The sequence below is a fragment of the Chiloscyllium plagiosum genome, unplaced genomic scaffold (genome assembly GCF_037043375.1).
Source record: "Chiloscyllium plagiosum isolate Xiang-an unplaced genomic scaffold, Cpla_swu_hap1 HiC_scaffold_15, whole genome shotgun sequence".
In the NCBI taxonomy this organism is placed as follows: domain Eukaryota; kingdom Metazoa; phylum Chordata; class Chondrichthyes; order Orectolobiformes; family Hemiscylliidae; genus Chiloscyllium; species Chiloscyllium plagiosum.
In genome coordinates, this window is record NW_028270153.1 from 5,693,429 (window position 1) to 5,705,430 (window position 12,002).

The 12,002-nt window shown below is 43.7% G+C and overlaps 1 protein-coding gene across 1 annotated transcript in view; it reads right to left on the bottom strand.

Annotated features, from left to right (window-relative positions):
• rims4 (regulating synaptic membrane exocytosis 4) overlaps positions 1–12,002 on the bottom strand; it is a 131,824-nt gene that overhangs the window by 82,171 nt on the left and 37,651 nt on the right. The window lies entirely within an intron of this gene.

Below are 12,002 nucleotides of genomic sequence, written 5' to 3' on the forward strand. Positions count from 1 at the left end.
AATCCATGACATGTGCAATACATGGTGTAGAATACACTGCCTGGAAATGTGGTGGAGGCAGATTCAATTGAGACATTCCAGTGGGGATTGCTGTTTATGGGGTAGGAGCAGGAGACTGACACTAGGGATTGATGCTTGTTAGAAGACCCAGTGCAGGTGCAATGCACCACATTGTCTCCTTCTGCACCATAATATTTCTGTGACACAGAGAGATGTGCCAGCTACACTGCCCAATCAGTCCCTCAATATTCCACACAGTTTTATGTATGTCCCGGCACTGTATACAGTATATTCCTTCCATCATCACCTAAAATGTAAAGCCTCCAATTTTATTGTCCCATCCTAGTACTTGCTCACACTCAGTATGAATTGTAAAAGAAAGTGAGAGTGCTTCAGTTTGTTCCTCCAGTCATGAAATGTGTGTGGAAAACAGGTGTTGGGGAGGGGAGCTGGGTGTGGGGGAGAAGGGTGCTGGGCGGGGTGGTTGGGGAGGGAAAGGGAGTCATAGAAATGTACAGCATGGAAACAGACTGTTCGGTCCAACCCGTCCATGCCGACCAGATATCTCATCCCAATCTAGTCCCACCTGCCAGCACCCGGCCCATATCCCTCCAAATCCTTCCTATTCATATACCTGTCCAAATGCCTTTTAAATGTTGCAATTGTACCAGCCTCCTCCACTTCCTCTGGCAGCTCATTCCATACACATACCACCCTCTGCATGAATAAGTTGCCCCTTAGATCTCTTTTATATCTTTCCCCTCTCACCCTAAACTTATGCCCCATCCCAGGGAAAAGACCTTGCTATTTATCCTATCCATGCCCCTCATAATTTTTTAAACATCTATAAGGTCACCCCTCAGCCTCTGATGCTCCATGTTGACTATCCCTAATTAGTCCTTGCCTTTCCAAATACATGTACATCCTGTCCCTCAGGATTCCCTCCAACAACTTGCCCACCACCAACGTCAGACTCACTGGTCTATAGTTCCCTGGCTTACCCTTACCACCCTTTTTAAACAGTAGCACCACGTTAGCCAGCCTCTATTCTTCCGACACCTCACCAGCAATCACTTCCCTAGCTTCCCACAGTTTTAGGGTACACCTGATCAGGTCCTGGGGATTTATCCACTTTTATGGATTTCAAGACATCCAGCACTTCCTCCTCTGTAACATAGACATTTTACAAGATATCACCATCTATTTCCCTACATTCTGCATCTTCCATATGTTGGATGTGGGGGAGGCAAACTGGGTGTGAGTGTTGGGGAGGGGATTTGTGCGAGAGGATGGGGGATGGTGTTGGGTTTGGAAATGGGGGATGGGGAGCTGGGTGTGGGGGAGGGGAACTGGGTGTGGTTGTGGGTATGAGGGGGTGTTGAGTGTGGGGTGGAGGAAGGGAGCTGGATGTTGGGGTTGGGGAACTGGGAGTGGGGTGTGGGAGGGGAGCTGGATGTGGGAGGTGGGGAGCCCTGAGTGGGGGTGGTGGAGGAAGGCTGGCTGTTGGTGCAGAGGACAGGAGCTGTGTGGGAGTGGGGTTGGTGGTGGGGATAGGTTTGGGGTGCTGGAAGTAGGGGTGGGAGGGGAGTTGAGTGTGGGAGTGCAGGGTGATGATGGGGGAGGGGAGCTGAGTGTGGGGGTGGGATGGGGAGCTGGGTTTAGGGCAGCCGACATGCACTGGCTGACATGATGGGGGAGCAAACTAGTTGAGAGGATGTGGGTGTGAGTTGGGTGAGGATTGAGGATGAGGGCATGAGGAGTGAGGGAGTAAGTTAGGTGAAGAGTTGAGGGCAAGAATTAGATGAGGAAGGAATTGGGTAAGAAATGAGGTGAGTTGGGTATGAGATAAATGGAGGGAACTAATTAGGCAGGAATAAGGGGTATGGGTATGAGGGGTAATTTCAACGATGGATTGATGTGGTAAACAAGAGAAGATGGAGGGTTTTAAGTGGGTGAGTTGGATGCGGAGGTAAAAGGAGAGGAGATGGAGGTCTACGAGGGGGTGAATTGAATGAAAAAGAGGAGGTAAAGGGAAAGGACATAGAAGGTTGTGAAGGGGTGAGTTAGATGAGAGGATAAAGTTAAGGAGATGGAGATCTGAGAGGGGTGACCTGGATAAGGGTAAAGAGGTAGCAGATGAGTGGGTTCGAGAGGGTGAGTTAGGTGCCCAGAATGCCCCAGTGTGGTCCCGAGATGTTTGGGATCGGTATCTCTCAGAACATTGTCCAAATTCTGTGGGTCACCTTAGAAATAGCAATACCTTTTGAGCTGAGATTGACCACAATGAATGGGCAATAGGAGTCAGGCACATTGGGCTGGGCTGGCCTGGCTTGATTGCCTGCAGTCAAACAGCATTCTACTGCTCACTGGCTCAGCTCACACAGAAAGAAAGCACACTTTAACAGAAGACCCAGATTACTGGACCAGTCAGTAGCAAGATTAGCAGACTTTTGAAGGAGCAAAGATCATTGAGCTAAATTGCTGAAATTCTATGTTATTCTATGTTATCAGTCAGAATCATTCACTGATACGTTTCCAGTTAAGAAGAGGCAAAGGAAGGTGTAACATTATTTTTGACAAAAAGGAATTGAAGAGCTAAACTCGTAGCTTTCAAATCTTCGATACAAATTCAGCTGCTTTTAAACTATGGATCATTGCTGTCAGATTAAAATTGGTTAGTAAGAACACAAAATCATGTGAGTACAAGGATCATAGCTGAGCAAATAAACAGTCAATGCTGCAATGATGGGTCACAGTGTTGAACAAATATGTTTACAGTAAATAAATAAATGACAGAACATTAAAGGTATTGATTAAACAGTGCCATTTGAAAAACATAATTCATTTTGAAGTGAAAATTTGAGAGGGTTTAAATCATCCTGTTGAAGAAAAGCAAGGAAGTTGTCCTAATTTCCAACACCAGTAAAATTGATTCTTTCTGGAATCTTCTGGAATTATGTGTGTTCAAGTTTGTGTTTCCATGACCTCAGAGGTTCTGCTTCCTGATGTATTGATTAGCTCCATAAAACCCTGATTTTGCGGAAAGTGCAATGGCAATGCCAGTTTTTCCTTTCTTTAAAAAGAAATCAAAGCAGTCAGCAGGTCAAACTGCATGCACTCCTGCCATCTGCAGTTCTATTAATAAGAAGACTTGAATAGCAGGATCACTGTCCAGGTGCTGCTGAGTCCAAACACCTAATCTGCAAATGTCTCTCAAAACCGAGACTTGTTCAGGCACCTGCAATACACACTGCTCACTAATGACAGTACAAGAACAGGCCATTCTGGCCAGCCCAGTGTCTATGTATCGATATCCCCCAAAATGGAAAAGGATATTAATAATGAGCTACAGAAACATGAATAAGACATGATTTGGAGAAGTCGGTGTTGGACTGGGATTGTACAAAGTTAAAAATCACGCAACACCAGGTTATAGTCCAACAGGTTTAATTGGAACCACACTAGTTTTCGGAGCGCTGCTCCTTCGTCAGGTGGTTAATGAAGGAGCGTCGCTCCAAAAGCTAGTGTGCTTCCAATTAAACCTGTTGGACTATAACCTGGTGTTGTGTGATTTTTAACTATGAATAAGACAATCTCTCTTTCAGGCTCAGATGGTTGGAGATCCAAACCTGCCTCTAAGCACAAAATCTAACCAGACACTTCACTCTGGTCCTGAGGGAGTTCACTGTCAAAGGTTGTGTCTTTCAGATGAAATTCTAAACCAAGGCATTGTCTGGCCTCTCAGCAACCCTGCTGCATTGCTTCAAACTCTCTGCAGTTTCATGGACAGTTGGAAGGTGTCATCAACAGTGCTATCAAGCAGCACCTGCTCAGCAATAACCTCCTCAGTGATGCCCAGTTTGGGTTCTGCCAGGGCCAATCAGCTCCTGACCTCATTACAGCCTCAGTTCAAACTTGGTCAAACAAACTGAATTCCAGAGGGGAAGTGAGAGCGACAGCCCTTGACATCGAGGCTGCATTCAACTGAGTGTGGCATCAAGGAGCCTGAGCAAAACTGGAATCAATGGATATCGGGGGCAAACTCTCCACTGGTCAGTCATACCTGGTACATAAGCTGATGGTTGTGGTTGGAGGTCAGTCATCTCAGCTCCAGGACATAGCTAAAGGAGTTCCTCAGAGGAGTGACCTAGGCCCAACCATCTTCAGCTGCTTTATCAACCTTCCCTCCATCCTAAGGTTGCAAGTGGAGCTGTTTGCTGAAGATTGCACATGATTCAGCTCCATTCATGACTAAGATACTGATGCAATCAGTGTTCAAATGCAACAAAATGTGGACAATATCCTGGCTTGTGCTTACCAGTGGCAAATAACATTTACATCACACAAATGCCAGGCAATGACCATCTCCAATAAGAGACAATCTAACCACTGCCCATGACATCCAATGTTGTTACTGTCTCTCATTCCCCTAGCATCAACATCCCTTTGGAGGCAAACTAGGGGTGGACAATGAATGCTAGCCCAGTCAGTGACACCAACATCAATGAGTAATTTTTTTTTTAAAAATCCTTCTGTCAACAGATTATCTGTTCACTTTAGCAGATGTTTGCGGAATCTAACTATTTACAAATTGCCTGCTACTTTTCCAATATTTCAAGAAGGAAGTTGATCTACTTTTGGGAATAGGGATAGCGTGGGAGAGTGGAATGAAGACAGCATATCAGATCCTAGTGAACAGAGATAAGGAGGACCTTCTTCATCGAGAGGGTGGTGAATCTGTAGAATTCACTGTCACAGAGGTTTGTGGAGGTCAGGTCATTGAGTACTTTTAAAATAGGGATAGATACGTTCTTGATTGTCAAGGGGTTCACCTGTTACAGGGAAAAGGCAGGAGAATGGGGTTGAAAAACCTATCAGCCATGATTGGAGTCTTGATGGGCCAAAGAGTTTAATTTCTGCTTCTGTGCTTTATGAATAGTGGATTGATTCAAATGCCTGAATGTTCTCTTTCTGCTCGCTTCTATAAAGGAATAATTTCTTTTAGCCATTCAGGGATGTGGGCATCAATGGCTTGACCGCTATCGATCACACATCCCTATTGTCCTTTTCGATGTCTCTTCTTGACCCTCTGCAGATACAGTACCTCCATGTCTAAAACACCTCATTGGCTGACAAAGTAGTCAGAATGTCGTGAGAAAAGAAAACTGATTGGCATTCTTAAACTTCAAGACCACCTGACACCCCAAAGTGTTCTACAGTGCATGAAATACCTTCCTAAATATAGCCACGAGAAAGGCAGCAGCCAGACTGTACACTGCAAGACCCCACAAAGAGCCATGCGGGAAAGACTGGATCTTCTCTTAGGATCTTCTCTTACAGGGATTCCGATAGAGGGATAAATATCGGTCAGGACAAATCAAGGAAAGCTCTCCTTCTCTTCGAGAGAGTGCCATAGGATACCAGTGGGAAACTAAATTAAATCAACAATATTTGCAAATGAATGAGCTGGAGCTCCATTTTAAAGTACACAAGATTAGTCAAGTGTCAATTATACGTACTACTGACTTCTTTCTGAGATCCTACATGTCAGCAGTGGTTCCCAAACATTTCAGTAACACGGCACACTTCAATGGGACAAACAATTCCATAGCACAGTCATCTGACTGAGCTGAAATGATTGCTCAAAAACCACATTTATTTACATTGACTGCAGTTACAGTCTTACTAGAGAGGTTTGCAACATAGTGCTTACAACAAGCTAAAGTCGGATGAAATTCAAGAATGTTTCAAACCCAGTGGAAAAGACTGACCAACTTAAAATCCAAACATAGTCATATTTTCAAAATCTGCTCAACTCAACTAGTTGTAACTATTAAAACAGAAATTACTGATACAACTCAGCAAAACTGGCAGCATCTGTGGGGAAAAAGTAGAGACAACATTTCGGGTCCAGTGACACATCATCAGAAGAGGTTCTTCAGAGGCTCTGAAGAAGGGTCAAAATACTAAAAAAAAACAGAAGAACTGCAGATGCTGTAATTCGGGAACAAAATCAGAGATTGCAGAAAAAGCTCAGCAGGTCTGGCATCATCTGTGGAGAGAAATCAGAGTGAGAGTTAATGTTTCAGGTCTGTTCACCAGACCTGAAACGTTAACTCTGATTTCTCCTCACAGATGCTGCCTGACCTGCTGAGCTTTTCCAGCAACCTCTGATTTTGTTTCTGAACAAAGGTCACTGGACTCAAAGTTAACTCTGCTTTCTCTCTATGGATGCCACCAGAGCTACTGAGTTTCTCTAGCAAATTATGTTTTTAGCTGTTTCAGATCGCCGGCATCTGCAATTCTTTGTTTTATTTTAGTTTTGACTATTCATCGTCCTAAGTCTGTTCCACGCACTGCACTCAGTTTAGCAGTCTGATGACATTTCATATTTGTAGCAATATTCTTTAAAGTACATTTTTATTAACTAATTGAACCAAACCATAATTGAAATTCAATCAATCAAAGCAAAATGCAATGTAAAATAATTGCCATTTACTGGGTTAGCAGGAAGCCTATGTCTGCCAGTAAAAACCATTGCGTCATCTCAATTTTATCCTGTGGTCCCCTACGTCCAGAATGTTCGCATTTCAAATCGAGAGACCAATACTCCATAGAGTCATAGAATCAAACAGCACGGAAACAGACCTCTCGGTCCAATCAGTCAATATTGACCATAATCCCAGACTAAACTAGTCCCACTTGCCTGCACTTGGCCCATATCCTTCTAAGCATTACTTATTCACGTATGTATCTAAATGTCTTTTAAACATTGTAACTGTGCCCACATCCACCACTTCCTCTGAAAGTTCATTCCACACACCAAACACTCTCCATTGCAAAAAAATTGCCCCTATGTCTTTTTAAAATCTTTCTCCTCTCACCTTAAAAATATGCCCCTTGATTTGAAATCAGCCACCCTAAGAGAAAGACACCTGCCATTTATCTTATCTTTACCTAGGAGGTAGTGAGGAACTGCAGATGCTGGAGAAAGTTAAAAATAACACAACACCAGGTTATAGTCCAACAGGTTTATTTGGAAGCACTAGCTTTCGAAGCGCTGCTCATTCATCAGTTGATTGTGGAGAATAAGATTGTAAAACACAGAATTTACTGTACAACACTGGCGTCTCCAAATCATGATGCTGGAGAAGTCAGAGTCGATAAAGTGTGATGCTGAAAATCTCACAGCAGGTCAGGCAACTTCTGAAGAGCACAAGAGTTGACATTTCGGGCTTAACCCTTCATCAGGACTGAAGGGTTAAACCTGAAACATCGATTCTCCTGCTCCTCAGATGCTGCCTGACCTGCTGTGCTTTTTCCAGCAACACACTTTATCGACCTTACCCGTATCCCTGTGATTGTATAAACCTCTATAAGGTCACCCCTCAATCTCCCACACTCCTGTGAAGAATGTTTTTATTTTGAATTGTTGATTAATTTTCACAAATTTATGGAGATATAATTTTGGTTGTACAAAATACCATCTATGACAACATAATGTTAGTTTTACACTGATTTTCATCGAGTTTGTGCAATATTTCACAGCACACTTGTACAGTTCTCACAGACAGTGTACCATAGCACATCATAGAGATGTACAGCACAGAAACAGACCCTTTGGTCCAACTCATCCATGCCAACCAGATATCCTAATCTAATCTAGTCCCACTTGCCAGCACTTGGCCCATGTCCCACTAAACCCTACCCATTCATATACCCATCCAGATGCCTTTTAAATGTTGCAATTGTACCAGCCTCCACTACTTCCTCTGGCAGCTCACGTACCACCCTCTGCATGAAAAAGTTGCCCCTTTTATGTCTTTTCCCTCTCACCTTAAACCTATGCCCTCTAGTTCTGGACTCCCCCCACCGCAGGGAAAAGACCTTGTCTATTTACCCTATCCATGCCCCTCATGATTTTATAAACCTCTATAATGTCATCCCTCAGTCTCCGATGCTCCAGGGAAAACAGCCCCAGCCTATTCAGCCTCTCCCTATAGCTCAAATCCTCCAACCCTGGCAACATCCTTGTAAATCTTTTCTGAATCCTTTCATGTTTCACAACATCCTTCCGATAGGAAGGAGACCAGAATTGTATGCAATATTCCAACAGTGGCCTAACCAATGCTCTGTACAGCCAACACCCAATTCCGATATTCAATACTCTGACCACATCAGTTTTAAAACACTTGCTTATGTTAAATGTAAGCCTTTCTCTTTTAGTTCATTCAGGCAGAAAAACAAGGGATTAATACTGGGGTTTTGCCTCTCTGAACTGGAAGAGAATACATTTTGAAAAGTGCAGCCTGCAATCTCAGCCCTGATGGCTGCAGGGGCTCTCAATGGAAAATAATGGACACACTCAGAGTGATCTTCCCAAGGTTTGTGGAATCCAATATCCACAATCCCTTGACTTTGCTCAGATATGATGTGGAGGTGCCAGTGTTAGACTGGGGTGGACAAAGTTAAAAATCATATGACACCAGATTATACTCCAACAGGTTTATTTGGAAGCCCTACCTTTCGGAACACTGCTCCTTCATCAGGTAGCAAGTGGAGAGAGATCATAGGACACAGAATTTATAACGAAAGATCATATTGTCATACACTGATGCCACATATTGAACAAACCTAGATTGTTGTTAACATTCTGGACGAGGAGATGGATACTGTTGAATTATGAGGTCCATGACCTGTGGGGAGAACACTCTTCCTCTCAAGTTACTCTGATCACTGATGACACTTTTCAAGGTCAAAACCATTGTCAAATGAACTGGAGGGGAAGGGATTTTTGTCTCCCCACTCAGAGTTGTCAGAAACGAGGATGCACCACTGTTGGAAGTTACGCTGATAAATCTAAACAGGGACTTGGATGTGTATTTGAGGATGAGTAACTTATCTAATACTTTGCAAACATTTAGCCACTGTCACCCCATTTTAAAGCTTGAAAATGTTTGCGATTCCTCATTGAGACCTGTGAAGGTGGGGGATGGAGGTGTCTGTGCTTGAGGCAGAGAGGCCATTCAGCCTTCAAGCCTGCTCCACTATTCAACATGATCATGGCTGATCGTACAAATCAGTATCTTGTTCCCACTTTCTCCCCAGTATACTCTTTGATCCCTTTAGCCCTAAGAACTATATCTATCTCCTTCTTGAAGCCATTCAATGTTTTGGCCTCAACCACTTTCTGTGGCAGAGAATTCCACAGGCTCCCCACTCCCTGAGTGCAGCCATTTCTCCTTCTCCCTTCTCTGCCACAGTTTTCAATAAAAAGCAGCAATATCTGGGCAATCACCTTCCTTGCAAGCTGCAATCTTTAACATCCGCCACCTTAGCTGAACCATCAGGAGTTTCAATCCTCCAGCTGATTCTTTTCCTTTATTCTTTCACAGGATGTTTGGGGTGTAATCCTCCAGAACTGGCCTGGAGTTTACAAGAACGATCGATGCCCAGGACATTGTGTAAAACCCTGAAGACAAATTGCAGGGACATTGAAAACAAAAATTGGAGATTGGATCATTTTCTTTGTACATTTCCCAAGTTGATATAAAAATATTGAAAATGGGGTAAAGAAAAGCCATTTGGCAGACAGTCAAAAATCATCCCTTTGGGTAATGAGTCCTTTTTGCTAGCCAGTTGGCATAGGAAAGCAATGTATCGCAAGGATGGATCTGTTGGTCAGCCAAAGGCTGGAGATTGGGAGCACATTAGTTGACAAAACCTCCAGGTTTCCACTGAATCTGGTATTCCTATACGGGATTCCTTCAGGAAAAGATTCCTGAAGAAGGGCTTATGCCCGAAACGTCGATTCTCCTGCTCCTTGGATGCTGCCTGACCTGCTGCACTTTTCCAGCAACACATTTTCATCCCTATACGGCATCAATTTTGCTGGCCAGACCAGCTATCTGTTTCCCAACACTAACTGCCCTTGAACAGAACAGCGCGCTAAGACCATTTCAGAGGGCAGTTACAAGTCAAACATATTGCTGTGGTTCTGGAGTCACGTGGAGGCCAAACCAGGTAAGGATAGCAGATTTCCTTCCCTAAAGGACATTAGTGAACCGATGGGTTTTTGCAACAATGGCGAGTGTGATGGAATACTCCCCACTTGCCTGGATGGGGCAGCCCCAACAACACTAAGAAACTTGACACGATCCAGGACAAAGCAGCTCCTGCTTGATTGGCCCCACATCCAAAAACATCCATTCCATCCACCACCGATGCTCAGTAGCAGCGATGTGTAATGTCTACAAGATGCACTGGAGAAATGCACCAAAGCTGCTTAGACAGCACTCTCCAAACCCACAACCACTTCCACCTTGCAGGAAAAGGGCAGCAGATACACAGGAACACCAGGCCCCTGCAAATCCCTTCCAAGCCACTCACCATCCTGACTTGGAAATATATTGATGTTCCTTCAGCTCACTGGGTTAAAATCGTGGAATTCCCTCCCCAAGCTCATTGTGGATCTATCAACAGCACATGGACTGCAGCAGTTAAAGAAGGCAGCTCACCCCACCTTCTCACGGGGACCTAGGGACGGGGCAATAAATCTGGCCAGCTCATGTCCTACAAGTGAATAAAAACAGATCATCTTGTCATGGGCACTAGCACTGGCATTTTATTTCAGATTTTCATCAATTGAAATTAGATTCCAGTTGGCGACTGTGGGATTTGACCCAATCTCCCTGGAGCATTGACCTTGCCTCTGGATTGCTTGCCTGGTGGTGTATCATGATGGCACCACATTAGATACCTGCACTCAGACCCAAGTGAGTCTGACAGCTGCGGGCTGTAAGTCCTGGACCCCTCAAATTGCAACAACAATGTACATTGGCAACCCCACCATGACTCAGCCTGGATTCCAGTGTTTTGTTTTATTCAAATTTGGAAGAGTATTAATATGTCACCATGGGGACAGTTTCTTTAATTTCCAAGTTGCTTTCAGACTGGCATGCTGTACCTAAAGTATGGCAGTAACTCCAGGAATAAGTGCTACACATGCTGCTTATCGCACTCTCTGCTTCTACGTTTCAAAAATTAAATTATTACACATATTGCAGCACAGAATGCTGTCCTAAACACTGCAGTGTGAAATACAGCTGTCACAAGCAGATAAACTACACACTGAACATTACATTGTGGTGTTATACATTGTCACACTATAGATTACAGTGTTCAGTTATTGTCATATACACTGCAGGGTTAAATAGGTTGTTACGCACTGTATATTTTAAAGCATAAAATCAAACTGTTATAAACATCTGCCCTAGATACTGAGGCATTAAATAACAAACATTGCTTTACCTTTCTACCCTACATCGGCACATAAGAGGAACAGTAATAGGCCATTCAGTCTCTTGAATCTGCTCTGCTATTCATCATGACCATATCTGATCTTCCTGTCCTATCCCAATATTCCTTAATTCTCCTTCAACCCAAAACTATCAATCTCTGCCTTGAAATTACTTAACAACTGAACAATCACAGCCCTGTGCATGCTGGCTGTACTCACTGATATGCTGCAGTGTTAACTCACGCAGTTTTGCACTCTTCCAATATGTGCATGGGTAGCCCCTTTAGCTGAGCTGCACATGAATAAGGTGTACAGGATACACTTGAAGGTTGCCATGCAGTGTGTAAAGTGGAAGTACAGAATATTACGATTAAAATCCTCTGCTGTGTATCTTCAGGAGTGCACAACAAATTTGAATTGTGTGAATATATGCAAATCCCCTATTTACCACACAGAATTATATTGTCCTATCTTGCTGCAGTGCCCAGGAAACTTTCCTGTTCACATAAAAGTACACATTTTACAATCAACACTATTGCTACAGAAATGAGTGGCTGGAACTGCTATTAAGGTGATGTCCTGAGGATTGGGAAACTGGCCTCAATATCCAAACACCTAATGCGCAATCTCATTTGTCCAACCCTACGATATCCAGTGCATGAGGCAACAGACCAGAATCAAACAAACACAGGTACGCAGTAGA